At 44.1% G+C, this 27,334-nt stretch overlaps 2 long non-coding RNA genes across 5 annotated transcripts in view; one reads left to right on the forward strand and one right to left on the reverse strand.

Annotated features, from left to right (window-relative positions):
* LOC111092559 overlaps nucleotides 1-9,534 on the reverse strand; it is a 23,407-nt gene extending 13,873 nt beyond the window's left edge. For 2 of the 3 annotated variants that reach the window (XR_005379544.1, XR_005379543.1), the window contains exons 1-3: nucleotides 9,434-9,534; nucleotides 1,888-2,059; nucleotides 1,693-1,780 (exon numbers count right to left, since the gene is read on the reverse strand). This is a non-coding gene — a long non-coding RNA (uncharacterized LOC111092559). Of the gene's footprint in view, nucleotides 1-1,366; nucleotides 1,781-1,887; nucleotides 2,060-9,433 lie in introns of those variants that run through there. The other variant, XR_005379542.1, reaches the window with a different exon arrangement.
* On the forward strand, nucleotides 9,093-24,903 carry LOC111092558. Of its 2 annotated transcripts, none has more exons than XR_005379548.1 (3): nucleotides 9,093-9,187; nucleotides 12,841-12,926; nucleotides 17,424-24,903. It is a non-coding gene; the product is annotated as an uncharacterized LOC111092558 (long non-coding RNA). The 2 variants fall into 2 exon arrangements; XR_005379549.1 differs by lacking the exon at nucleotides 9,093-9,187 and adding an exon at nucleotides 11,103-11,138.
* Nucleotides 24,904-27,334: the final 2,431 nt, after the last annotated feature.

Consider the following 27,334-nt stretch of genomic DNA (forward strand, 5'->3'; position numbering starts at 1 on the left):
ACAACATGGGTGAAACTGGAGGACATCATGCGAAGTGAAATAAGCCAGACACAGAAAGACAAATGCTGCGTGATTCACTTATATGTGGAATCAAAAATACTCAAACTCTCAGAAGCAGAAAGTGGAATGCTGGTTGCCAGGGAGTGGGTGGAGGGGGAAATGGGAAGATTTGGTCAAGGAGCACAAAGTTTTAGTTCTGCAAGATGAATAAATTCTGGAGTTTTAAAAAAGATTTTATTTATTTATTCATGAGAGACACAGAGAGAGGCAGAGACACAGGCAGAGGGAGAAGCAGGCTCCCTGAGGGGAGCCCGATGTGAGACTCGATCCCAGGACCCTGGGGGTCATACGCTGAGCCAAAGGCAGATGCTCAACCACTGAGCCCCCCAGGTGCCGCAAATTCTGGAGTTCTAATGCACAGCAATATGAATACAGTTAACAACAGTGTTGTACACTTGAATTTTCTTACCACACACACACACACACACAGAAATAAAATATATGATGCAATGTATATGTTCATTAGCTTGATGGTGGTGATTATTTCACAATGGGTATGTATATCATACATCAAGTTCTGTACCTTAAGGAAAATAAGTCTTAAAAAATATTAGACATTCTTTTTAAAAATATATTTTAAGTAAACTCTTTGCCTAATGTGGGGCTTGAACTCACAACCCCGAGACCAAGAGTTACATGCTCCACTGACTGAACCAGGCAGGCGCCCTTATTAGACATTCTTTTAAACTGCATAGAAATGAAGACGCAACATATTAAAACTTGTAGAATACAGAAAATCACTGCTTAGATGAAAATATTTTTAGCTTTAAAATACTTATATGCTAAAAAATGGACAAGAAATTTGATTATTTGGCAGAAAAGCAAAACTAAAGGACCACTAAACCAACAAATGGTTATCAGTCTTACTTATAGTCAGGGAATTGTGAATGAATATGTCACTTATTTTAGATCAGAAAAAAAAATGTGGGGGGAGGGATGACACCTGGTGGCTCAGGGGTTGAGCGTCTGCCTTCGGCTCAGGGTGTGATCCCCGGGTCCTGGGATCGAGTCCCACATCGGGCTCCCCACATGGAGCCTGCTTCTCCCTCTGCCTCTGTCTCTGCCTCTCTCTCTGTGTGTCTCTCATGAATAAATAAATAAATAAATAAATAAATAAATAAATAAATAAATAAGAAAAAAATGTGGGCAATCTTAAGTATTGGTCAGGATGTTGGGATTTGGTGGCTTTATTTGCACAATAGTTTTGGGGTAGAGTTTACCAAAATTGCTCCAGCTGAAATCTACTTGTGGGTACACGCCCTGTATAGACACTTTCACAAGTCCACCGGGAAGCCAGGATAAAATGTTTGTTTCAGAAAAACATGTTTATTTCAATACAGTAATGGTGAAAATGGAAAACTATTGAATTTGGGGATTATTAATTTTAAACACCTGACAAATTATATAACGTGTGGTATATTCACAAACGGAATATGACGCTACAGCTGAATAAATGAGTTTGAACTACATCTGTCAGAATAGATAGTCCCAACACAGAATGTTCAAAAACACACAAATTAGTAATTATAGAGAACACAGATGTAACGTTCAGAAGCACAGAACCACTGGAAAAGAGACAATGAAGATATAAAAACCTGGATGGGGGGTTTCAGAACAGTCCCCCCCACTTACGGGAAGGAAAGCAGATGAAGAGACACTAGAAAGACCACACAGGAGCGGGGGTCTCGATTGTTTCATCTCTTTTCATTGTAGTCTTCACCTAAAGACACGGGGCAAAATGTCAGGCACCTGGACGTTTATTTATAAGCTTTTCTATACGTGTGAATATTTCATAATAAAACAAATGGACACAAAACAAAACCAAACCTTTAGCGGGCATGTGAATCACTGGTTGGAACCTTGTTAAAATGCAGATTCTGATGCAGGGGCCTGAAATTCTGCATTTCCAACAAGCTCACAGGTTATAAGGATGCCCTTGGTATACAGCACATGCTTGGAGTTAAAAGATTCTCAAGTGATGGTTCTCCATCTAGGCTTCCTGCCAAGGAAATTTTATTTAGCAAAAGTTAGTAACTCTTAGTCGTTCAGTATTCTCTTTTAATTCCTGTGTCGAATCCTGGAATGGGAAGACATTTCTAGGTGATGCTAATGGGTAGCCAAGGTTGAAAAGCACTGGTCTAGCGTAAAGTGAAGGATTCAAAGCATCTAAACCCGGGGAACTGCCTGTAAATGGCATTCCCACACGAAAAACTAATCGTTGTGATCTTTAAAACTGTTGAAACATAGAATTATTAATCGGAACATATTTGATTAAGCGCCCAATGCGTGATGCACATTAAATACTGCTTAAGGAATGCAGAGAAGAGCTCTATCAGTTTGGGATAAAGAATGGAGGACCCGGATGAAGATGGGACAAGACTCTGCCCACCCAGAGTCCGAGGGGTGCTGTGAGCATAGGTGACCAAGGGAGTGGGCAGCTGAGCTGAGGTTAGCTCTTCCAATCCTCTGGAACTGTGCTTTTTCTGGAATTGAAACGCCCCCGAACCTTCTTGTGTATACTGCTGGCCCGATGAGTTTGGTTTGCAACTCAAGCAATCCACATGTTTGTGTGTTTTCCCACCTACTATAATCTCATGGCTGAGGTTGAATTCTGACCCGCTGAACTGTATTCCCAGGACCTGCCTGATTCCCATTTGAAAAAGTTAGGGTTTGTGGCCACTTTCGTATTTGAAACTGTTAGAGATAGCTCTAGGCAGGTAGTGGCACAGGAGCCTGATGGGGTGCTTCTCCTTTGCCTGGAATACCTTCCCCCCTACTCTTCCTGCCTTCCCTCACGTACCCTCCTTCCCATCCTAGGATTGTCAGGCTAGCCTTTGGCACAGGATCACAGTACTTTCGAAAGAACTCAGATTTCCTGGGGAAGTCAGACATGCCAACAGCCATGGGAACAAGCTTCGGAAGGAAATCCTTCCCTGGAGTGAAGCCTGCAGATGACGACAGTCGTGGTTGACACCGTGACTGCAGCCTCGTGAGTCTGAGGCAGAACCACCCGGCTAGGGGGCTCCTGGACTCCTGACCATGGAAACTAGGAGATGATGTTTGTTTTCTCAAACTGTTAGGTTTGGGGCAATGCCTGTATTGACCACCAGAACGGAAAGGAATGTTCAGTGTTGGGGTTAACCCGTAGATCAGTGGGCCCAATGGAAATGATATGTGTGTGTGTGTGTGTGTGCATGTGTGTTTAAAATATATCCCACATCCTTGGAAGTGAAAAACGAGTTTTTGGAAAACAAAAACAAAAACAAAAACACGACCCACCAGGTTCTTTGTTGTTATGGAAGCCATTTGATAACCCTTAAGCACCTCCCCCCACACACATACACACAGTCACACACACACACACACACACACACACACACACACAGAGTCACACGCCCAAGAGAGTAGAGGACAGTAGCTCAGAAGATAAGAGGAAGACTGGTTGAACAACTCAGGTCCATGGGAGCTGCCCTGCAAACAAGAAGTACCATAAGTTAGGGCTGTTTGGTTTTAAAGGACAGAAACCCAACTCAAGCTAATTAGCAACATATGTAACTTACTGGCTCACATATATGGGAAGGGTAGGGGTAGGATGGCTTCAGGACTCTTGTTTACATGCGCTCATCTGATGCCACCTCTTCTCTGTCCCCTGTATCACCTCCAGCTCTCTTTTATGCTTTATCTTCTCCTGGGGCAAATGGCTTTCTTTGGCCACCAGCAGCTAACTTCTCATCCCAAGTTAACCTCCTTTACGGGGAAGAGCACATCTCCTCTGACATCTATTAATCCAACCTTAGGAACACTGTGATGGATCAGCCTGGGTCACAACCCCTTGTGGGAAGTAGGGCTGGGGTTGGGGGGTCAGGGAACATGCTGTGACTGACAGGCCTGCCTGGACCACAGAGAGAGAGGGTGGTTGCCCAAGGGATCCAAGAGGAGGAGGAAGAGAGGGCTGGGCAAACAAAAATATAACCACCACACCGCCCTACCACCTGGAGGCTTGACAAACAAGCCATTCTAGACGTGCAGTTGCTATTCTTAAGGTGCTCTGGAGAGATGCAACTGGAGGCTTAGCCAGGAATGGGATTTTCTTCTAGAAATTTCCAGAAATGGAAGTCCCTGGAGGCCATGGCAGGCTCTCAGGTCATTTCTACTTAAGAGCTTTTCGACTTGTGAGTGTGAGAAGTTAACTCTCCTCCATTCAGCAGGAGAGAAGAATTAGGTCAATTTGCCCTTATATTTTGAAGAAAGCTCATTTGAATTTTCAAAACACAGGGAGACTGAGGATGTAGGAATGTGTGGAGGTGGTAGACATCTGCTGATTTTTTTTTTTTTCTTAAGCAAGTTTGAGTTGGGATTCCAGCTTATGCAACCAAAAGATCCTAATAAAGTTGGTTTTTTAAAGATCCAGATTTTTTTTATCAGCGATATGATAAATGAGATATAAGTGACTTTGTATTAGAGATTAAAATGTTTTGTGCTGGAAGGTGAATTCAAGGGCAAATATATGCAAAAAATGTGCCAACTGAATCTTCTATATTCAGAATCATAGTGTGTTAGAACTGATGAGGTTTTAGGGATCCTATTTAACTGGTTTTTCTTTTAAATGAAAACAAGCATCTTCTCATATGTTTAATTGCTGTATTTCTCCTGTGGATTGCCTTTCAAAATTCTGCTGTCTCAAACTGAGAGGCTCTTAACTCTAGGAACCAAACTGAGGGGTGCTGGAGGGGAGGTTGGTGGTGGGGTGGGGTAACTGAGTGATGGGCATGAAGGAGGGCACCTGTTGTGAGGAGCACTGGGTGTTATATACAAGTGATGAATCACTAAATTCTATTTCTGAAACTAATATTACACTAAATGTTAAATTTAAACAAAATCTTGAAATAAAATAAAATTCTGCTGTCTTTTCTATTGAAGAATGAATATGTTAGCAATTTGTTTTTATATGAAAAATATAAACATCTGTTATATACAGTACACACCTTTTTTCCTCATGTTGTTATCCTTTTTATGTATGTATATATATACAAATAAGTTTTAGATTTTATGTATTTAAACTGACTCATATCTCTTTTTATAGATTATATCTTTTGCAATTGTAATTAGTATAACTTCCCAATCCCAAAATACAGTCAATATCCACTTATATTTTCTCAAATAAACTGAATACTAAAAAAAAAATGTGAAGAAAAAGGGAGTTTCTGAAATCAAATCCTCCAAACCAAATTAGTTCTGATTTTCTCATTTTATTCAAGTGCATCTGAGCAATGAAAAATGAAAAGTAATAAAAAATAAATGCTAAGGGATATTTTGATAAAACCAATCTCAGAATGCCTGAAATATAATGAAGTAAATTTCTCTCTTTGGCTCATTTTAAGTATAATTGTAAGTTTTTTTAAAAATTTTATTTATTTATTCATGAGACACACAGAGGGAGAGAGAGGGAAGCAGAGACACAGGCAGAGGGAGAAGCAGGCTCCATGCAGGGAGCCCGACGTGGGACTTGCTCCCAGGTCTCCAGGATCATGCCCTGGGCTGAAGGCGGCGCTAAACCACTGAGCCACCCAGGCTGCCCTATAAGTTATAAACATAATCTTAAAACTTACAAAGATATCCACAAATACATTTATGTTGAAAATTGGACTTGTGATGTATGAACACGCACACTTCCTGGTTTGATTAGACCAGCTCTGTGGTACCTGGATGGCTCAGTCAGTTGGGTGTCTGCCTTCAGTTCAGGTCATGATCTCAGAGCCCCATGGTGGATTCCCTGCTCAGTGGGGCGTCTGCTTCTCCCACTCCCTCTGCCTCTCCCCCTGCTTGTGCTCTCTCTCTCTCTTTCTCAAATAAATAAAAAATAAATAAATAAATAAAATCTTTTAAAATATATGAATAGACCAGCTCTAAAGGACTTGTTTGGGACAACTGAGGAAAGTTGAATATTATTTGAAAATGAAACATTATTAAGGAATAACTGTTAGTTTTGTAAAGTGTGATCATTAAGTTGTGAATTTTAGGAAATATTTTGATTTTTCAGGGATGGCTACTGAAGTATTTAGGGGTAAAATGTCATGATGTCCATAATGTGTTTTAAAATACTCTAAATTTACAAACTAAATATGCCAAAATGGTTACTGTTATTTTTTAAAGGTGATCGTGAAGTGTTTATGATGCTAGCCTCTCTACTTGTCTATATATTTTTTGTAACAAATGTGAAAAAAATAAAAATATTCACTTACATTTTCTCATTTTATGATTGATTTTATCTAAGTTTAAAAATTGATCTGTAATTCAATTATATGTAAGTTTAATTTATGAAGTAGGCCTCTAACTTTATTTTGTCTCAAATGGTTAGCCAAATATCCCTGTTCATTTATTAAGTAACCCATCTTTTCTGTGTTCATTTGAAATGCCACTTAAGTTAATATTGCCTTTGCATCATATGAGGTCACAAAACTGCTCACAAAACAGAGATTAATTTATTTATTAACAGAGTATAATGTTTTATGTAATTAGTATTTGATTTTATAGCTCAACTTCCAGAATGGAAAAAAAAAAAAAAAGGGGAAACAGATTCCAACACTTTGAACAGTGTTTGTTGACATTTTGAAATTACAGAGCTTGAAAAAAATTCTGACGTTGCTTTATTTTGGAGTAGAAGCTAGCTGCACTTGAGAACTGTGTTCTCTCTGCATTCTTCCTCTGCCATTTGCAGATTCTCTAGAGGACTTAACATCTGGTACTGAGAAAGCCTGAGGAAAGAACTTTGCTATCAGGAAATTTTTCTTGGAATGTTAGGATTGAAAAAAGTGGGGACTGTGCATTAAAGATTTCAAGAGGGATACTTAAGATTTTATACTCTATCTGCACAGCCCCTATTTGGGTTGAATTATGTACCTTCCACCAAAGGAAAAAAAAAAGAGAGAGAGAGAGAGATGTTCAAGTCCTAACCCCTGATATTTCAGGATGTGATCTTATTTGGAAACAGGGTCATTAAAGATTAATTAGTAATTAAAGTTAACTTGATGGGATGAGCACTGGGTGTTATTCTATATGTTGACAAGTTGAACACCAATTAAAAAAAGGTAATTAAATTTAAAAGTTATACCACACAAATAAACGGGAAGACAGTCCATGCTCATGGATTGGAAGAATCAGTTTTGTTACGATGTCTATACTACCCAAAGCCATCTGTACATTGCATGCAATCCCTATCAAAATTTCCCTGGCATGTTTCACAGAGAGAGAACAAACAGTCCCAACATTTGTCTGGAACCACAAAAGGCCCCCAGTAGCCATGGCAATCTTGGGAAAGAAGGAAAGCTGGAGAAATCACACTTCTTGATTTCAAACTGTATCTCCAAGCTCTAGTCACCAGAACAGCGTGGTGTTGGCATAAAACCAGACACAGAGACCGATGGAACAGAATAGAGAGCCTGGAAACAAAGCCACGCTCATATGGTCAATTAATTCACAACCAAGTAGCCAAGGACAAACGATGGGGAGCCGACAGTCTCTTCAACAAACGGTGTTGGGAAAAGTGGGCAGCCACACGCAGAAGGGTGAAACTGAGCCTGTGTCTTACACCACCCACGAGGTACACTCAGACTGGATTAAAGATTCGAGCCTGAGGCCTGAAACCGGGAAACTCCGAGAGGAAAACATGGGTGGTGACACCAACTGTGGGACCCAGGAAATCTAACAAAAATCCCCTACCCCTGGACAAGCAGAGCAGGACTAACTCCATTTTGTGCTACACCCATCTCATGTAAACCCCCCCCAACACACGACCTGCCTATTGTTCAAGGCACTCCCTCACCCTAGTTTAGCTATTAAGCACACCCTTATCAGAAACCAGCACACATAGGAATGCGGGACCTCTGACCTTTAACCGCCAAGGAATGAAAACCCCTCTTTTGCCGCCAAACCTGCGCGCCAATTCTAACCAGAATAATAGGCTGGTTCAAATGGTCACTATAGGGTGAATCGTAATTCAATCGGCCACCTGCGTGTGGACCAACATGACTGTGCAACTCTCTGCGTATGTCACGATCTCCTTGGCCACTGGCCCCTATAACAGAGGGTCCAAGTCCCTGCCCTGCTGCGTCGGGTATACTTGGACCCAAGCTCGAGCTTGTAAATAAACCCTCATGTACTTGCATCGGTGTCGGCTCCTCGGTGCTTTCTCGGATTCCCAATCTTGGGCACAACACAACCTCAATCTTGGAAACGACTTTTTGAATCTGACACCAAAAGCCAAGGCAACAGAAGCAAGAGATGGGGGGATCCCTGGGTGGCGCAGCGGTTTGGCACCTGCCTTTGACCCAGGGCGCGATCCTGGAGACCCGGGATCGAATCCCACGTCGGGCTCCCGGTGCATGGAGCCTGCTCCTCCCTCTGCCTGTGTCTCTGTCTCTGTCTCTCTCTCTGTGTGTGACTATCATAAATAAATAAATTAAATTAAAAAAAGAAGAAGAAGATGAGAAGGCAACCTACCAAATGGGAGAAAAATATTTGCAGGCCGTGCGTCCGATAAAGGGGGGAGGGTCATTTATAAAATATATAAAGACCCCATACAACTCGATGGCAAAAAAAAAAAAAAAAGAGAGAGAAATAAATAAATAAAAGAAACAGAAAAAAAGCAAACAATTGATCAAATTTAAAAATAGGCAGAGGAGGGCAGCCCCGGTGGCTCGGTGGTTAGCGCCGCCTTCCGCCCAGGGCGAGACCCCGGGGCCCGGAATCGAGTCCCGCGTCGGGCTCCCTGCTCTGCCTGTGTCTCTCATGAATAAAAATAATAATTATAAAAAGAACAGGCGGATCTGCGCAAATGTTTCTTCCTAAGCAGCCGCACAGCCGGCGAGCCGCACCGCAAGGCGCTCAGGGGGCTCCCGGAGCAGCGGCTGCGCGGGGGCGGGGCCCCTCGGCGAGGAGGCGCACGGGGCCTCCCGCCCCGACGGCCAGGGCGACCACGTGATCCGCTCAGCCCGTCCTCGGGGCGCGGCGTGGGCTCCGCGGGCGGCCGGTGAGGGGGGGCGGCGCGGAGGAGGCCCCGGGGGTCGCCGCGCGGGCCGCACGCACGTGGAGCGCTGGGGAGCGGACGCCGCGGCCGGAGCGGAAGCAGGTGAGCGGCGACCCGAGCCGGGCCGGGGCAGGGGCAGGGGCAGGGCGGCCGTGGGCGCGTCACTGCTCCGTGAGGCGGCCCGTGAGGCGCTGAGGCGGCGGCCCCGGAGGTCAGCCGCCCCTCCCCCAGCGAACGCCTCCCGCGACGCCGCCCCCGCCACCGCCACCGCCAGGCCGACGTCGCGTCCACCCTCAGGACCCACACACGCGTCTGTGGCTCTCCCGCCCTCCACGGCCGCGCGCCCACCTCGGCCTCCGGAGGGCAGCGCCGGCTGCCCAGGAGACGTCCCGCGGGGAGCCCTCGGCGGCTACGCTCGCGTCCGGGACGGCCACTTCCGGTGTGCGCACGTCGGGCCGCGCCGTGACCCCACCCCGCCCAGGGCCTTAGGCTCCCGTGAGCACCCGGGGCGGCCCCCGGGGCGGGTGTCCTGGCCGCCCTCTGCGGAGGCCGCCCTGGCCTGCTGCCTTCCTGAGGCCTCCGCGCCCATCCGCTGGGGGCCTCGAAGGCCGGCACACACCCTCCATCACGCTGCTCGTCTCGCTGACCCGGCCCGGTCCATGCTGACCCCGCACACACCCCCCTAGAAGCCCTCCTGGATTTCCACTTCCTGACTCCCTCTGCCCACGCCCAATCCAGCAGCAAGGCTTGTCTTCCCTCCCAACTGCACTTTTTTTTTTAAAGATTTTATTTATTTATTCGTGATAGACATAGAGAGAGAGAGAGAGAGGGGGAGAGGCAGAGACCCAGGCAGAAGGAGAAGCAGGCCCCACGCAGGGAGCCCAACGTGGGACTCGATCCCGGGACTCCAGGATCGCGCCCTGGGCCCAAGGCAGGCGCTAAACCAACGAGCCACCGGGGCTGCCCAGAACTTTTCTTCTTAAAAAGTCGGTTCCCCTGTCCTCCCACCCCCCAGGCAACCACTGATCTGCTTTCTATCCTTGTAGTTTTGCTTTTTCTAGAATTTGCCTTTCAAGAATTTACAAACATGGGATCACGTGTCATCTTTTGTGTCTGGCTTCTTTCTCCTAGCATTGTATGTTTTAAAAAAATTTTAGGGACACCTGAGTGGCCCAGCGGTTGAGCGTCTGCCTTGGCCAAGGGCGTGATCATGGAGACCTGGGATCGAGTCCCACGTCCGCTCCCTGCACGGAGTCTGCTTCTCTCTCTGCCTCTCTGTGTGTCTCTCATGAATAAATAAATAAAATCTTTGAAAAAACAATTTTATTCCAATTTCAGTGAGTTAACATACAACGGAATATGAGCGTCAGGTGTAGGGCCTAGTAAAACTCTGCACATCCGTACACCACCGTGCTCATCACAGCAGACCAACCCCCACCCCCTCCCTCTGGTGACCATCAGTTTGCTCTCCTAGGCGAGTCTGCGTCTTGCTTTGCCTCTCTCTTTTGCCCCCTAGGTTCATTTGCTTTGTTTCTTAAACTCCACGTATGAGTGAAATCATGTGGTATCTGTCTCTCTCTGGCTGGCTTATCTCCCTTGGCATACTCCTTTCCAGCTGCGTCCACATCACTACCAATGGCAAGGTTTCACAGCTATTTACTACTATTTGATAAATACCCCACAGAGATGGTTAATCCTGAATGTCCCAAGCTGCTCTCCTTACTTCCCCTACGCATCAGCTACTGCTCTTGCTCAGGGCACTCCCCCCTGGTTTCCGATGTGCAGAGCACCGAAGGCCTTACGCGGCACTCTCATTTCCATTCAAGGAAGCTGACTGTTGTTGTTTTTTTTTTAAGATTTTTTATTTATTCATAGAGACACAGAGAGAGAGAGAGAGAGAGAGGCAGAGACACAGGCAGAGGGAGAAGCAGGCTCCACGCAGGGAGCCCGACGCAGGACTCGATCCCCGGTCTCCAGGATCACACCCTGGACTGAAGGCGGTGCCCAACCGCTGAGCCACCGGGGCTGCCCAAGGAAGCAGACTGTTGACCAGGTTTGCTGCCTGCTGTTTTGGACTCTGTCCTGAGTCCCTCTCCTCCCTCTTCTCACTGTCACCATCATCACGATGGCTAATATTTCCTATGCGTCTCCCTCCCAGACAAGACACTGGGTGGACCATTTCACTTGATCTCTGCACCCACCGTATAAGCAAGCTGGTGCTGCCCTGTCTCACAAGCAGCCCAGTTCTCACTGCTGTTGCACAAGCCCCTTCTCTTCCTCAAACATCGTCTGTCCCCCTTCCTCTGAAGTACTCAGGGAGCCCCGTGCGGCTGCTTCTTGGACCCTCCTCCAGCTGCCCATCTCACACTGGCCTCTGTTTTCACAGAATGTCCGTCATCCTGCGTACCGGTACCCCCAAAGTCAGGACAAAATTGTTCTTTGGCTGTCAAATATATCAAAATCATTAAAAGTTAATGGCAGGAAGGAATTATCACAATCTAGACTGTCTCCTGTGTACTCTTTACGCATGCCTTTTTTCTGCCTCTTTATGTTTTACTATTAGAAAATCTGTATCCTTATGTCCCTCAACAACAGCATTTGAAATTACTGAATAATATACCATCAAGTGAACGGACACATTTTCTGTGTGATTGCATTAAAGGAGATAGAGTCCATAAAGGAAATTGAGTTATCTGACACATAACAGGCAATAAAAAGATTATCACATAGGATATCACTTGATTGACATCATATTGAAGGCTTCAGATGGAAGGAAGTCTGTTCTTTTTATTTTCACAAATTACTTAGTGTAGTACTGTGCTCATATGAAATGCTCAGTCATTTTGGGGGAAAGTTCTTTTCTTCCCCTAATTATGAAGTAAGGTATGCTGACTGCAAAAAAAAATCCAGAAAATGATGAGGAACATATTGAAGATCATCTGAGTCCGCAGAAATAAGCACTGTAGACAGCATCAGTACCTTTTCCTTGAACCCAGATTTTCCATGTTCTGCATGCACCCAGGCACACACACGAAGCTGAACACAAGACAAATGTCAGACGCTCAACACTGTCCCCCCAACATTTTATGAAATCTTGTGCAACAGCTCCCTCCATGGTGGAGAATGTCTTTAGCTCTGTCTGAAAGCAGGTCAGTGTTCAATAGAGTCAGGCTCTCCAATGTGATTAACTCGGTAAATATTCTCAGTGTGAGAGCCCGAGGGAGAACCAGGTACACTCAGTCTCTCACCTGACTACCCACCATGAGTGACACCCCCAGACGGTTGCTATTAATAACTGAGCTTTTTATTTCATTTATTTCTCTTCATAGAGACCAGGAAAAAAGTCACAGATAAGAACCACATTCATTTCCTAATACTTGACAATAACTAGTTAGAGATGCCTAACATGTTCTCATATTTTTGTCTTACTCCTGTCTTACGATTTCCCAAAATAGATATATTATTGGAAGAAAGAGTTCACGGGCAAATGTCACACTTTCCTTGATTCAGCTAATTATATTTCTGCTTTTGGTTAGGATAAGATTAATTTTCCTATTCTGCTAATAAACCATGTGAGAGTAAAACGCTTTTAGTATTTTTATGCTATGAAGTGCCTGTGACATTTTAAAGAATTGGGAAGCTATTTCAGATAGGCCATCATGTGCATAAAGATGAATTTATTCATGTGAAATGTTCAATAACTAGAAAAGGCTGATTTAAATAAAACCATCTCACAGTCATTTTTTTCGTTACAGACATAGATTTCTTGTAAGAAATGAAGCACCCGGGTACATGCAGAGAGGCTAACAACAGTAAACAAATATTGATTGCGCCTAGCCAAGTAAGCAGCATCTTTGGTTTTGCAGATGGTGTTGACTTGTCATTAACTGTATTTAAATGCTTACGACGAAACCTTGAAATTGGAAAAACAGTTTTGTTCCTGAATGTAATGCATGTTTTTTTAACTCCTTTGACCTAAATTCCCTGCTTGATAATCACCATTTTCAGGGAAGAAGGAGCCATAATACGTGATCGATCTATATTGAAATATTTTTTTAATCTGAAAAGTTCATACCCATCTGACTTCTAGCAAACCTGGAAAAAAATGGGGAGAGAAAACTGGAGACATTAAAATCTCTAATATGGAGGGGTGCCTGGGGGCTCAGTTGTTTACGTGGCTGACTCTTGATTTCAGCTCAGGTCATTATCTCGGGTCCGGAGGTCAGGCTCTCAGCTGGGCCTGGGGCCTACCTAAGGTTCTCTTTGCCCCCCGCAGCTGCTCTGCTCACACCTGCTCTCTGTCTTTAATTTTTAAAATGTTTTTAAACATTTTTTTTTTTTTTTTGAGAGGGAGAGTGTGCCAGGGGAGGAGAAGAGGCAGAGCGAGAGAAAGAATCTCAAACAGGCCCCTGTGGAGTGTGGGGCCCCGTGCGGGGCTCAATCACAGGACCCTGAGGTCATCAACTGAGTCGATTACCAAGAGTCAGATGCTTAACCCACTGAGCCATCCAGGCACCTTCTGAATCGATGTTAATGCATCTAGAATATTGTTACTTTTTTTTTTTAAGTTTTTATTTATTTATTCATGAGAGACAGAGAGAGAGAGAGAGGCAGAGACACAGGCAGAGGGAGAAGCAGGCTCCATGCAGGGAGCCCGACATGGGACTGGATCCCGGGGTTCCAGGATCACATCCTGGCCTGAGGGCGGCGCTAAACTGCTGAGCCACCCGGGCTCTCCCCTGCTGTTACATTTTTAAAGGACTTTTTTTCATATTACCATGTTCTTTTAATTTTGTTTTCTAATTTCCCACAACAGAGCTAATTACTCTGGGGATTATTTCACCTTTATCTTCCCATTTAGACAATAAGCCTCATGAGAGGAGGGACTGACTTTATTCCCAGCATTTATTACATAGTCTGCACTAAATAAATATAGACTTGTATCTACTTTCCTCCTATACTGCTGTTTGGAGTCAGGAGTTTCCCAAATTTACTGCTGTCTCATTTTATTTACTCAAAAATTTATTTCAAATGCATAGGCACGCCCCTTCATCTCATTTTTTTTTTCTCTTCATCTTATTATTCTAGGGTTTGCTGAGCAGAATGTGCGTCTTCTTGCACTCGCTCTTTCAGAGCTGTCTAGACTGACAACACACCCTGAGATCTTGACTTTCCTCATCGGGGAGTCCAGTGTCTAGGCCGCCCACAAAGCCATTTCCTAGCGCCCTGGGCAAAGGCTGGTGCCCATGATGTCCTTCCCAGGATCCCTGGGGATATGATGAAATAAAGACACTGATGATAATCCCTTGGCGATGATAATCCCCTGGCATAGTAGCTCAAGCCGCTCTCACCCCTTAGGTAACACTCTACCGCTGGAATGGAGGATGGCGGTATTGCACCTTCATAAAGCTTGGTGGGATGTTGGCTGGAGTTCTTCCAAACATCCAGCATATAATCTGTTCTCTTTCACCTCTCCCTCAGAGTGTTCTTCCATAAAAGACCCCTGTTAAGTGCAGAAGGAAAGCTATTCTGAGCACGAAAATTATTGTCCTTCAGTTGTGTCAGGGTGGAAACCCTCCGTGAGCTCCTGCTGTGGGCACCTACCTGGTGCTCAGTGCTAGTAACTCCCTGAAGCTCGTGCTCTAAGCACCTCATTACTTCATGCAAACCCCAGCAAATAACCAGAGATCCCCAAATTTTAGGACTTCCCATGTCCCTTTCTCTCCAACCTTCCCTTCTTCCCAATGTTGTCAGCCTGGTAGCCTTCATGGTCTAGCCCAGAATCCACAATATACCATACTCCATGGCAATGTATAAAGCACAGATAGTTACAAACATTATCTAATTTTTCACTTTAGCTTGGTGAAAATTCACAGGTACTCGGAATTTTATAGGTATGACTCTCAGTTTCAGTTTGTCGAATTCATCCTGACTTCGACATTTAATTTAGCCCTATTTCTTCCAGCTCCTTTGAGATAAAAGGCATCGGACCCCAAGTCCTCCAGTCGGTTCCATGATTAAATGATTCTAGAGCTGGCTTCCTTACTGCAGGCTGAGCAGCTCCCTTGTTCTGGATGGAGGTATTTTCTGTCTTGGACATTCGACATCTTGAAAGCAAGTTACGTCTTCCATGTCTGTCCTCATCTTCTGGCTGACACATTTCCCATATTTTCAAGTCATGGTGTCTCTAAAACAATTCATGTTTCTTTTATTATTAAACTCCCTTTCCCAGAGTTCTCCTCTGTAGCCTATAATCTTCCTTCCTGATATCTTTAAATCCTCAAGGTTCCTGGGTGGCTCAGTCAGTGAGGCATCTGCCTTCGGCTCAGGTCATGACCTCAGGATCCTGGGAGTCTGCTTTTCTCTCTGCTTCTGCTCCTCTGTCTGCTCATGCTCTCTCTCTCTCTCTCTCTCTCCCTCTCTCAAATAAATAAAATCTTTAAAAAAATTCAGTAGCATTAAGTACATTCTGATGTTGTACAATCATCATTACTCTCTCTTTCAGAGCCTTTCCATCATCTCCCATTAAAACCATATATCCTTCTTATATATAAACAATATATGTATTATATATAATTATATATAAACAATAGCTCCGGGATCCCTGGGTGGCGCAGCAGTTTAGCGCCTGCCTTTGGCCCAGGGCGCGATCCTGGAGACCCTGGATCGAATCCCACGTCGGGCTCCAGGTGCATGGAGCCTGCTTCTCCCTCTGCCTATGTCTCTGCCTCTCTCTCTCTCTCTGTGTGACTATCATAAATAAATAAAAATTTAAAAAAAAATCTTAAAAAAAAAAAAAAATAACAATAGCTCCCCATCCAGCCCTCCCTATAGCCCCTGGTAAACTTTATTCTTCTCCTTTCCATCTCTAGGAATTTGCCTATTCTAGGTGCATTATATGTGGAGTCATACAATACTTGGCCTTTGTGTCTGGTATATCTCATAGTGTTTTCAAGGTTCGTCCATGTTGTAGCGTATTTCTGATTTTCATTCCCATCTAAGGCTAAATAATATTCCATTTTTTGTACACATTTATCCATTCATCTGTTGATGAATATTTGGTTTGTTTCTACCTTTTGGCTATTATGAGTATTGCTGCTATACATCGGTGTACAAGTTTCCACTTGAGTCCTTGCTTTTCAGTTCTAGGGCTTATCCCTAGAAATGTAATCGATGGATCATATGGTATCTCTATGTTTAACTTTTTGAGAACCCCAAACTTCCACAGTGACTAACATTTTACATTCCCATCAGCAGTGCACAAGGGTTCCACTTTCTCCATGTCCTCGTCAACACTATTTATTTCCTAGGTTTTTTTGTTTTGTTTTGTTTTAATGATAGCCATCCTAATGGGTGTGGAATATTAGAATTTGTTTGTATCAAACTTTTAAAAAGCATACACTTTAAAATGTCAAATACTGAGGCACCTGGGTGGCTCAGTGGTTGAGCGTCTGCCTTCAGCTCAGGGTGTGACCCCAGGGTCCTGGGATCGAGTCCCACGTCGGGCTCCCTTCAGGGAGCCTGCTTCTCCCTCTGCCTGTGTCTCTGCCTCTCTCTCTCTGTGTCTCTCATGAATAAATAAATAAAACCTTTAGAAAAAAAAGTCAAATATTTTCTTATGGTTTACTAAGGAAACATCAGTCTTTTTAAAAATTAAATTAAAATAAATTAATTGTATTTATTTGAAAGGGAGAGGAAGCTAGTGAGAGAGGGCACAAGCAGGGGTAGAAGGAGAAGCAGACTCCCCACAGAGCAGGGAGCCCGGTGTGGGACTTGATCCCAGGACCCTGGGATCATGACCTGAGCCAAGGCAGACGCTTCACTGACTGAACCACCCAGGCATCCTGAAAAACATGTCTTAAATACCTCTCTTTTCCCTCACAACAATCATTTTTATTTCATTTACTGGGCATGTGGGCATCTATTTCCACACCTTTAAAGAACGTGCATTGACTGATATTTCTGGATCTGTAGTTTTGGGGATCACCCTCTGACCTCCCACTATGAGACGACTGCTCCTACCACACCTTCACTTTTTTACCTCCTCATGATATGGTCACAGCAAATTTCCTTTCGATTATATCAATCAATATGTTGACATGAACATGACTATGGAAAACCACTCACACCTGAGCCATGTAGAAAACTGTGGTTGATTTTTCTTTCTGGAACAGCTTTTTACTTGCTCTGCAGCAAACTGTCTTGCTTTATCATTGGTTTAATTTTCCAGGTACTTATCACAATTTAAACCCCAATTTTTCTTTTTACCAGTTCTCTAAATCTTAAGATGTATTGATTTCATCTTGCAGATGAAATATCTTTTGGATTCTTCTGACAGCTCCTGTGTTGGTCATCATGCCCGGTCCATAGCTGCTGTCCTGGGACGTTGCCTTCAGCCTCCTCCTGGACTGACTTTCTTTGCTCCCCTGGCCTTCCATTTCCTGGGTCTCATCTCTTGTTTTGGTGAGGTGCTCATAGTCGCTGTACAGAGATCAGGCTGGGCAGTTCAGTTACAGAACCTCTGATGTCACTGCTGTTTTTCCCTCCTGGGCTCGTCAGATAAGACTGCAAGAGTCCAGTACTCTGAAGAGTAGAGTGGCAGCTTCTAGCTCCCGGAGCTGGGGAGAACAGGGTGGGTGAGCAGAGACGGCTCCTCGTGCACACGGGCTCACTGTTTCCATAAGGTTGCACCAAGTTCGACTCTGTCAGGGGTCCCACAGCCAGAAACCCATATTACTCCCTCCTAAGAATGTATCTCCAATGAAAGGGGAGCAGTGATGCAGCTTCTCAGAGGTCAAAAGGGATCTGGCCGTCTGATTCTTCAACAAATTTTCAACGGATCATCATTTCCAGTCTCTCTTCTTCACCTCATTTCCTGGAGAATCTGAGGCTGCCAATTCCTGGGACTTTGAGGATTTTCAGCATCAAACAAGTCACCCCTTGGCTTTGCTGCTTCCAGCAAAGGGATTTGGTTGAGGGAGACCTGCTAAGTCTTTTACAACCCATCCACCATCTCTCAAGTTTCCAGTCTGGTTCCTGTTGCTTCTCCTCCCCACTTCCCCTCTTTGAGGCCTTTTAAAAGTTCAGTCATTGTTTTTGGGTCAGGTTATGATCGCAGGGTTGTGAAATGGAGCCCTGTGTCCAGCCTGGGTATGGAGCCTGCTTAAGATTCACTCTCTCTCCTTCTCCCCCCGCCCACCTAAAAAAAATAAAAATTTTAAAAATTCAGTCATTTTAATTGGGTTTGGGGGGCACCAAAATTTGATTTCTGTTTTTAACTTACCTTCTGTACTAGGGAACTTTGTCAATTTTTTTTAAGGTTTTATTTATTTATTGAGAGAGAAAACGAGTATGGGGAGGGGCAGAGGGAGAGGGAGAAGCAGACTCCCCGCTGAGCAGGGAGCCTGACGTGGGGCTCGAACCTAACCCCAGGACCCTGAGATCATGACCTGAGCCGAAGGCAGACACTTTACCAACTGAGCCGCCAGGCACCCCCTCCATCAAATTTCCTACAAGCATAACTAGGACAGTTGATAGCAGTAGTCCTGTGAATCTGAGGGCAAGGATGAGAGCCTGCAGCTGCTCACTCGGCAGCTGGCTCCTCCCCGGGCTTGTCCTGAACCAAGGCAGGACACAGGTCAAAGGGAATGCATGAACCCCTGCACGGTGACCGGCACCTGTGAGTATCGGAGAAAGAGCCACTTCAAAGACTGTGAAACTGAAGGCACCACTGATGTACTGAGCGGTGCAGAAGACAGGAACGCAGCTATTATGCTCCAACTGAAACCCAAACATGAGAGTCAGGGCCTCATGGGCAGCTTTTAAAGAGACCCTCGTCACTGGTGACCACAGGGATGACGGAACTAAAGGGCAGACATGAGCCTTAGTTAAGAGTGGCAGGACTTGGAGGAGGTGAATTCTCAGCCTGGCAGTATCAGGGCCCTCGTAGCCATGAGAGACTGGGTGACTTGGAGCACAGACACCTGCTAGACACTTGATGGCCTGACTCACCTGGGTTCCCCTAAACGCTCTGGACCTCTGGAAGAGAGAACTTCTCTTGCTTGTAAACTATACAGAAGCTTCAAATGAGCCGGGTTATCTTACAAAACAATGCTGACCCCACTCAGAATTTGCCTCCACTTCTCTCCTGACCACCAGCCAGTTCTAGGATCAAATTTTAGTATGATTCAAGTGGGGAAGTACAGGGTTGGCCAAGGGAAGAGAGGAATACATGGCAAAGGAGCTGCAGGAGCCCAGAGAATGAGTCTGGAGTGGATCCCACCGGGCCTGGATCAAGTGGGTGGAGTGTGAGTGAACATGCTGGCAAGGGCCCTGGAGCGACTCTTAGGAGGCTGGCTTTCCTCCTCCGTCTGTGACATTCAGAACCCTGTTTACTAATTGAGGGTTTCCATGAGTGTTTATTGGCCATCAGATAGGTACGAGGCAGCAGGTGCTCCAGGAGACAGATGCGATCCTTGGCCCCGCAGCACCTTACAGGGGCAGTCGGCAGACCAGTAAGCACAAAAGTAGAGCTGTTCGGGGTGCAAACGCCTTGGAAGGAAACAGCCAGGCGCTACAACAGGGCCTAGGGAAGGGAGCACCTCGTTCAGCCACCGTGCCATGGAGGGCCCCTCTCCAGAGGTGATACTAAGCTGATAACCGACGGATAAGGAGCCCGCCATGGGAGCAGCTTGAGTAAGAGCTTTCCAGGCTGGAGGGAAAGGAAACAAAGATCCTGAGGTGAGAAGGAGATCGGGTGTCTTCCAGAAGCTGATAAAAAGTCACAGCAACATCCATGCTCCCTTGCTGTTGTTTTGCTGCTTGGGCTTTAAAACTCTACTTAATATTTGGAGCTTTGCACTTCTAGGCAAAAGTGCCTCTGATGTACAGGATAGGCACCTACGTGGTGGTTTTGGCTATGGACTCACACGTTGTTATTTGGGGATGTAAACAATAACAGTTTCCATTTTTTTAATCCCACTACATGCCAAGTTACTTTACAAATAATCCTTATCTCATTGAACTGTCCCAGCAATCCTGCAAGACAGCGAACATTACCCCATTTTACAGATGACAAAACCAGGGTTTAGAGAAGCAAAGAAGCGGCCACAGCATTTCTTCCATTCCCTGCCCCCAAAACCTACCCCAGAGACTCGGGCGTGAGTTTCCAAATGTAAAACTCTAAGGGCTTTTTGTTATCTTTAATGTCAAGCTTTGGCCCGAAATGTAGTATATTATTACGTTAGGATAGAAAACAAAGGGAAAAGAGCCTCTCCTCGACAGGTACAGTGAACACCAGTGTTCTGTTTTTCTAGCCTACACCCAGCAATTCTCTTCGGAAGCCAACAGGACACGGTATGTCAACACAGCAGCCCAGGTTTGATTTGGAGGGCAGAGCTAAAACAAGACCCAGCACGCTTTAAGTTCAATTCAGCCAATGAAAGGACCAGGAACTAATCTGCAATAACAACAAAAACACAGTAAGATTATAGCTGAAGAAACTCCTCAGTTGTTTATATTCTGAAGGGAGCTCCCGGACACTTCCTGGGGACGTCTGGAGAGCACCAGAATTTACAATTTAAACTCCTTATTTCCAGGGCCAGTCCAAAGGCTACAAATATAGTAATTAAAATTCAGGCATGTATAAACATACAAACAAGCAAACTTTGTATTGTTGCCAGCCCTTCAATTTCTTAATTACAGAGTAGGAAGTCAACGTTACCAGCTCGGAATCCCTGGGATAATCACAAGGGACAAAACGAAGGCAGATTTTCTTGGCCCGGAAATATACTTGTCAAGTTAGTGCAGGATCAGACTCAAGGGCTGTTGCCTACACGCACTGAGCACGAGTGATGACAGGGTGCGTGTGGTCACATACTCGAGGTGGCGGAGGAGACAGGAGGTGGGGGGGCTGTTTCAGCACAGAAGTGAGAAGAAGAAATGGCAAGAGGCATAGTGTCTAGTCAAAATGAGAAAGCCATTCTGAGCTTCTGGTGACTGTCACTCCACCCAGAGATGAAGCTGAGGAATGGAGTGACTGGCAGGGCCAACTGGACAAAGAGGTGGGACCCTGGCTGAGCGGAGCCCAGGAGGCAGCTGTTGTCAGCTGGACCGGGCACTGCCCTTGGGTAATTTTAGGAGAAAAAGAAAAAGAAGAGAAAGCATGCCCCAGGCCTTATCCCAGACCAGATGGACCAGACCCTCTGGGAGGTATTAGCATATTTGAAAAGCTCCTTAGGAGAAGCCCTGTGTGGCTCACACTGAGCATCACTAGCTTAAAGGGACTCAGGGCTGTGAAGCAGAGTGGGGGGATGCCGGGAAGGTAGGAAGGCACCACGTGGCCTACGGGACAGAGTGAACGGGGCGAGGCAGCAGGCTCCACCCGGGTTCCCTGGGGACGTGTATGGTTTGGAAGATAGGACTCAACCATCACTTAGAGGACTGTGGCTCCTTCTACATGGTCCACGTGTGACCAGCTGAGATAACCGAGTTTCACACCCAGCTGGCCCCCCCCTATCTGCGTGGTATTGCCGCCCTAGTTCCCAGGGTTGTTTTGACAAGGAAAACAGAAAAGTTCCAAACGGACTCACTTTCTCTGCTGTTTGTCACCCGTAAATTGTTTCCGTTTGAGCTCAGGTCTGAGGACTCATAAGGTCGCTAGGTGTTGATGGTGACCTGGTCCCTCACGGCCTGATACGGGAGTGTTTACACTGCAGAGTCCACCTATGTGCGGTTGATGAAAAAACATTACGGGGACTCCGTCACTGCTACTAGCGCCTCTGAAAAGACATTCTAAGTGTATGGAAGTTTCTTCTTCAGGTCTTGAGTTGATGCAAGTTTCAAACAAGTCCAGACAAAGGGGAGACTAAGAAGCTGAGATTTTAAGGATCCCAGGACAGCTTTTTTTTTTTTCTTTTTCCAATATAAATGTCTCTATTGGTCCCTATAGGCCCCACGTTAATCATTTAATGGACCTCAGTACAAGTACAAATGGTACCCGAGATAAATAGCAGCACTTACTCAATTTATCATGTTAACTAGTCAGCTTGCAGAACCCCAGGAAAATTGGAAAGAATCAGTAAGTTCTGATAAATAAAAAGAGAGAGCTTAGGGGGCACCAGGATTGCTCAGCTGGTTGGACATCTGACTCCTGATTTTGGCTCAGGTCATGATCTCAATTGGGCTTGCCCTGGGTGTGGAACCTCTTTAGGATTCTCAAGCACATTCTATTTACTAACTAATCAAATAGCTTTGAGAATGTATCTCATGATAAGACTCTCAGAAAGAGAAGACAATATTCCCATAGATCTGCAGAAGAGCACATATCATCCCAGACTGTAAAGCCAGTTCTGTTAAAGTAGAGAATTCAGGCCATTCACTAAATTTTTGCCATTATTCCCTAATCAAATATGAAAATGTGTAAAAACGATGGAATTGTATTCTAATCTTCTTTGGTTTAACAGAAAAATCTTCTAATCTTTTTTTTTTTTTTTTTTTTTTTTGAGAGAGAGAGAACATGAGTCGAGGGGCAAGAGGGATAGAAGGAGAAGGAGAGAATCTTAAGCAGGCTCCATGCCCAAAGCAGAGTCTGATGTGGGGCTTGATCTCACCACCCTGCGATCATGGCCTGAGCTGAAAGCAGGGGTTGGATGCCCAACCCATTAACCCACCCAGGTGGCCAACAGAAAGGTCTTTTAAAGACACCTGGACTTCTGAGGACATATGTATACCCTGTGAAAAGAGAGACTCATCATTGCTAGAATTCTGTAATTCTGATTAGTTAACTTATGTAATAATTTCTTGCTTGAGGAATAATGTTTAGATTGATCTCTCTTTTCTGAGAAGTATAAACACTTGCCAGATTTCTTCGCTAACCATGAAGAGATTCATATCCTTCTCCCTTCATATATAAAAATGTAATAAACCGGAGCATCTGGGTGGCTCAGTTGGTTAAGTGCCTGCCTTCGCCTCAGGTCATGGTCCCACGGTCCTGAGATCGAGCCCCGCCATCAGGCTCCCTGCTCAGCTTTCCCTCTGCCACTCCTCCTGATTGTGCTCTCTTGCTCTCTTTCTCTCTCTCTATGTCAAGTAAATAAATCAAATTTTAAAAAATAGGCAACTAACCTATTTTTCGTTGCATTCCCCATTCAAACCAAGAGTTTGAGAGTCTTTGTCTCATTTAAATTCACACTGCTAAGTGGTCTGATAGAAGTTAAATTAAGAGACATCACTGTCAAGAAGTAACAGTCCCTTTTAAGCTTCACACAGGAGATGACATTTAAGATGCTGTAATAGAACGGTCAGATTTCTGCAAGCAAAGAAGAGAGGAAGGGGTTGGGAAGGGAGCATTTCTGGTAGAAGCAGTGGTAATGCCTTGAAAACATAAGTGCCATGTGTTGAAGGAATACCATCTGTTTCAGCATGGTGAGGAGTGGGAGCTGGTTACTGGGTGAAGCTGGAAGAGTGGAATGGGTCAGATCAAAAGCTGAATGAAGCATTCTAGGACTTTAAAAAAATATAAATCAGTGGTGTGCAGTGAAATACTTGTGAGTAAGGGGTCGTGTGATTTGCTGTTCACTGAGAAATGTAAATAGCAGGAAGATGGAAGACATATTGAAGAGAGGAAGACCCGGGTACAGGGGTCCCATTCAGGACGGCACCTGAATAGTCTCCGCAAAGGGTGACAAGGTCTGTGGCAATGGAAAGATAAGGAGAGCAGGAATTCAAAAGACATTCCAGAAGTGTAATCCTCTGGGAATGAGAATGAAGATGAGAGAAAGGTTGGATAAACCTACAGGTTACTAAGGGAGGGGTTGTAGCATCCTTCTCTTTTGAAATTTATACTCATGATATATGCACCTGTGTCTACAGGATGTCTCAGAGGTGAGAGAAACACATAACCACTGGGGTGAATTGCATAACGATTGGAGGTTTTCCCTAATTCTATTATCTGTGATTAAAAACCTAAGATCTGCAATGCAGTCTACTCCCAGGAAGTCATCGACAACAACTGAAATCTACTCTTATCTCTTGTCTATGAAGCCACCGCAGCATTTCTACTCTGGAGGACTCTAATCCTCTCACCCTGGAATGCCCATCTTCCTCCAGAGTGACTTCCAACTTTGCTCATATCTCAGACTATTTCTATGTGAATAATTCAACCACTTCTTTACACCTGCAGAATGAGTTTTTACCAAGACTGAATGAATGAACATTATAAGATACTTCTATAAATCCCTCATTTCTTCCTTTTGAATCAGTGGCTCCCAACCTCTGAGTATTTTCTCTTCAATTTTAATTTTATTGTTTTTCTTTGTCTTTAAGTTTCACTCACTCAGTTTTGGTAATATTTTTCACAAAGGATGAACTATGAAAATAAATGATACAAAGTAAGCCACTGATGTGTCATGTCATTGGAGTAGATGATGTTAAGGACTTTCTCAGTTCCAGCTTGATAAAAAGGGGCTCACCCAAGTGAAAAGGCTTGGCATTAAGGTGCTCCAAGTTGTTACGTATTGAGATTTAATTTTAGAAAAGTTATGATTGTGAAATATGAATCGACCAAATGAATTGATAAATTACTTTTATCTCCAGTCAACCATATTGTATCATTTTCCAAGAGATAAGTTTTGATGTAATGTAGGAAAGCTTTATGTTTTGAGTTATCTATAATACTTATTACTAGAGCCAAAGACCTTATTGGTATTTTCATTTTCATTATGAATTTCAAACTAACAATAAAAATTTAAAAGTCAACACCAATTTATAAAAAAAAAAAAAAGGAGGCAGAGAGGAAATCTGTGTATTCTTACAGATTTTGGAATAATCCAAAAGAGAAAATAATTTTCTCTGGGAAGGTAAGACTGAATTGGGTATTTTGAAATTATATTGTTGAGATAAGCAAAATGTTTGGTTCTAGAGGCTGAGAGGATGTATTACTGAATGATTATTTAGCCTAAGAGGTTTATCCTCAAGGAAGTCTTGAAACAATAATATGTTTATTGTTAATAAACAATATTATATTTTATATATTGTTTATATTTATTATAAACAATAATTATATGATTTTTTATTTCAATTTTAGCTACATGGATTTTACCAAATGTCATTCATGCAGACATTCACTAACTTAACAAAAATCTATGCAACATCTTTTATGAAGCAGGTACAGTGTTAGAGACCAGTGACCCAAGTAAAAGATCCCTCATTTTGTGGAGTTCATGATCTAGGGAAGGAGAGAGGCATTGGACATGGAATCTTGAATTCGTTCATTTAGTTATTGAGAAATATTTATTGAGGCCTTTTAATGTGTCAGGCATTGTTCTAAAGCACTGAGTCACAGCAATGCACAAAACATAAAAACCGCTGTCCTCATAAAGCCTACATTCTCCTTGTGGTAAGAGCTACAGAGGTAAATGCAGGTTGTGGAATACAGTCAGTCCAAGCCCCTACAGTTGGTCTGAATACTTGCTTAAACGCCTCCTGGAAGGGGCTGGGAAACTCACCCTTGCAGTGTTTCCTCAGGGATGGGTTCAGGCTCTACTAGACCAGAGAGCATGAGAGTGACAGAGGGGGGTTTTGTTTATGCCAAAGACCCTGTATCTTGCCACCGCATTTTATGCAGCATGGTAACTGCCAGGTTGATGAGGTGCTCTTGGGTCAGCTATTCTCTTCTGAATACCTACACGGGGCTACAGGCAGGAAAGTTCCAGCACTGTACATATGTATATATGTATGACTATACTTGAGATTTCTCTACTTCTAGAGCATCTGACAGGACCCTTGCTACACAGGCATTATCATCTGAGTACATCCTCCTGGGAGGCATCCGGAACCAGGAAGCTGCACATCTTGGTTTGTTCCAGCAAGTTGTCTACATATTTTAATTGTGTTGACTTCCTTCTGTGTCCTTTACACTTAAAATTAACTCTTACAATGCTATCTGTGCCTGACCTTTCCAACCATCTAAACCTGGAACATTTAGCAGATGTACAGCTTAACGTACATTTAACGAACATATCATCTGGCTTTAGGTGCAATTTGAAAGGTGATGATAAAAATTATAAGAGAACTTTTAGAAGCTCCCTAGATTCGGCATTACATCCTATGACCGTACACTGCTGGGGCCAGGGAACAGGGTCATCTCCAGCCCAGCTCATTTCACTATAAAGGTTCATCAGAGGGTAACAGCACACCCACCTCTGCGTGGAATATGCAGCTGCCTTGACGGGATGATTTGAGGGAAGCTGGAGAAGATTTTTTTTAATCAAAAATTGTTCCCACCGCTTCTTGCCCAGAATCCAACTGAATGCATGATAGGTGTCTTCGTTTGGGTTTGCCCTAAAGCAGACCATTCAACAAGGGCTTGCAACCACACATTTTATTTGAAGGTGATCTTAGGAATTAGGAGTAAGGGAGTGGAAGGAGTGAGACATGGAAGAGAGAAAAGCTCTGGAGAAACTTGAGAACAGAACATCCATCCTTATCCTGCCTCACAAGAGAGCTCTTAGCTTATAAACCAATCTGCCACTAGTCTAAGAAGAACACCCCTACATTACTTTTCATTGAGTTTTCTGATGTTAAAGGAATTTATGCCTGTTTTTTTTTTTATGATAGTCACACACAGAGAGAGAGAGAGAGGCAGAGACACAGGCAGAGGGAGAAGCAGGCTCCATGCACCAGGAGCCTGACGTGGGATTCGATCCCGGGTCTCCAGGATCACGCCCTGGGCCAAAGGCAGGCACCAAACCACTGCACCACCCAGAGATCCCCAACTTATGCCTGTTTTAAGAGAACTTAACAGAACATAAGAAAGGTTACTGAGTAAACGACTAGAACAGATGACCCACACTGATACAGACACAACAGAAGGGGCAGAAGAGCTCTCCTGCAACAAAATGAGAACTCTCAGGCAGATAGAATAAGAGAGCACAAAATAGTTCCTCAAACTTAAAATTTAATAGAAAACCTGAGGAAAAAGAACTACTGGAAAAAAATTATATGGAAGAATGATGAAGGAAATATAAGACAAAGCCAAACTAAAAGTAATGAATGAAAAGCTAACAAAAAAATGAAGGATAGATTCAGAAGACCTTATGTGCATGGACTTTCATAACATTACTAGAATCCAAGATGAGTAAAAACATCTTTATTTCAAAAAAAAAGTTCTCATGTGTTTGTTACTGAACCAACCTACTGATGCAGAAGCATTACGTACGTAACAGAAAAATCACTCTGCCGATAAAACAT

Source organism: Canis lupus, chromosome 26 (assembly GCF_011100685.1).
Source record: "Canis lupus familiaris isolate Mischka breed German Shepherd chromosome 26, alternate assembly UU_Cfam_GSD_1.0, whole genome shotgun sequence".
NCBI lineage: Eukaryota > Metazoa > Chordata > Mammalia > Carnivora > Canidae > Canis > Canis lupus.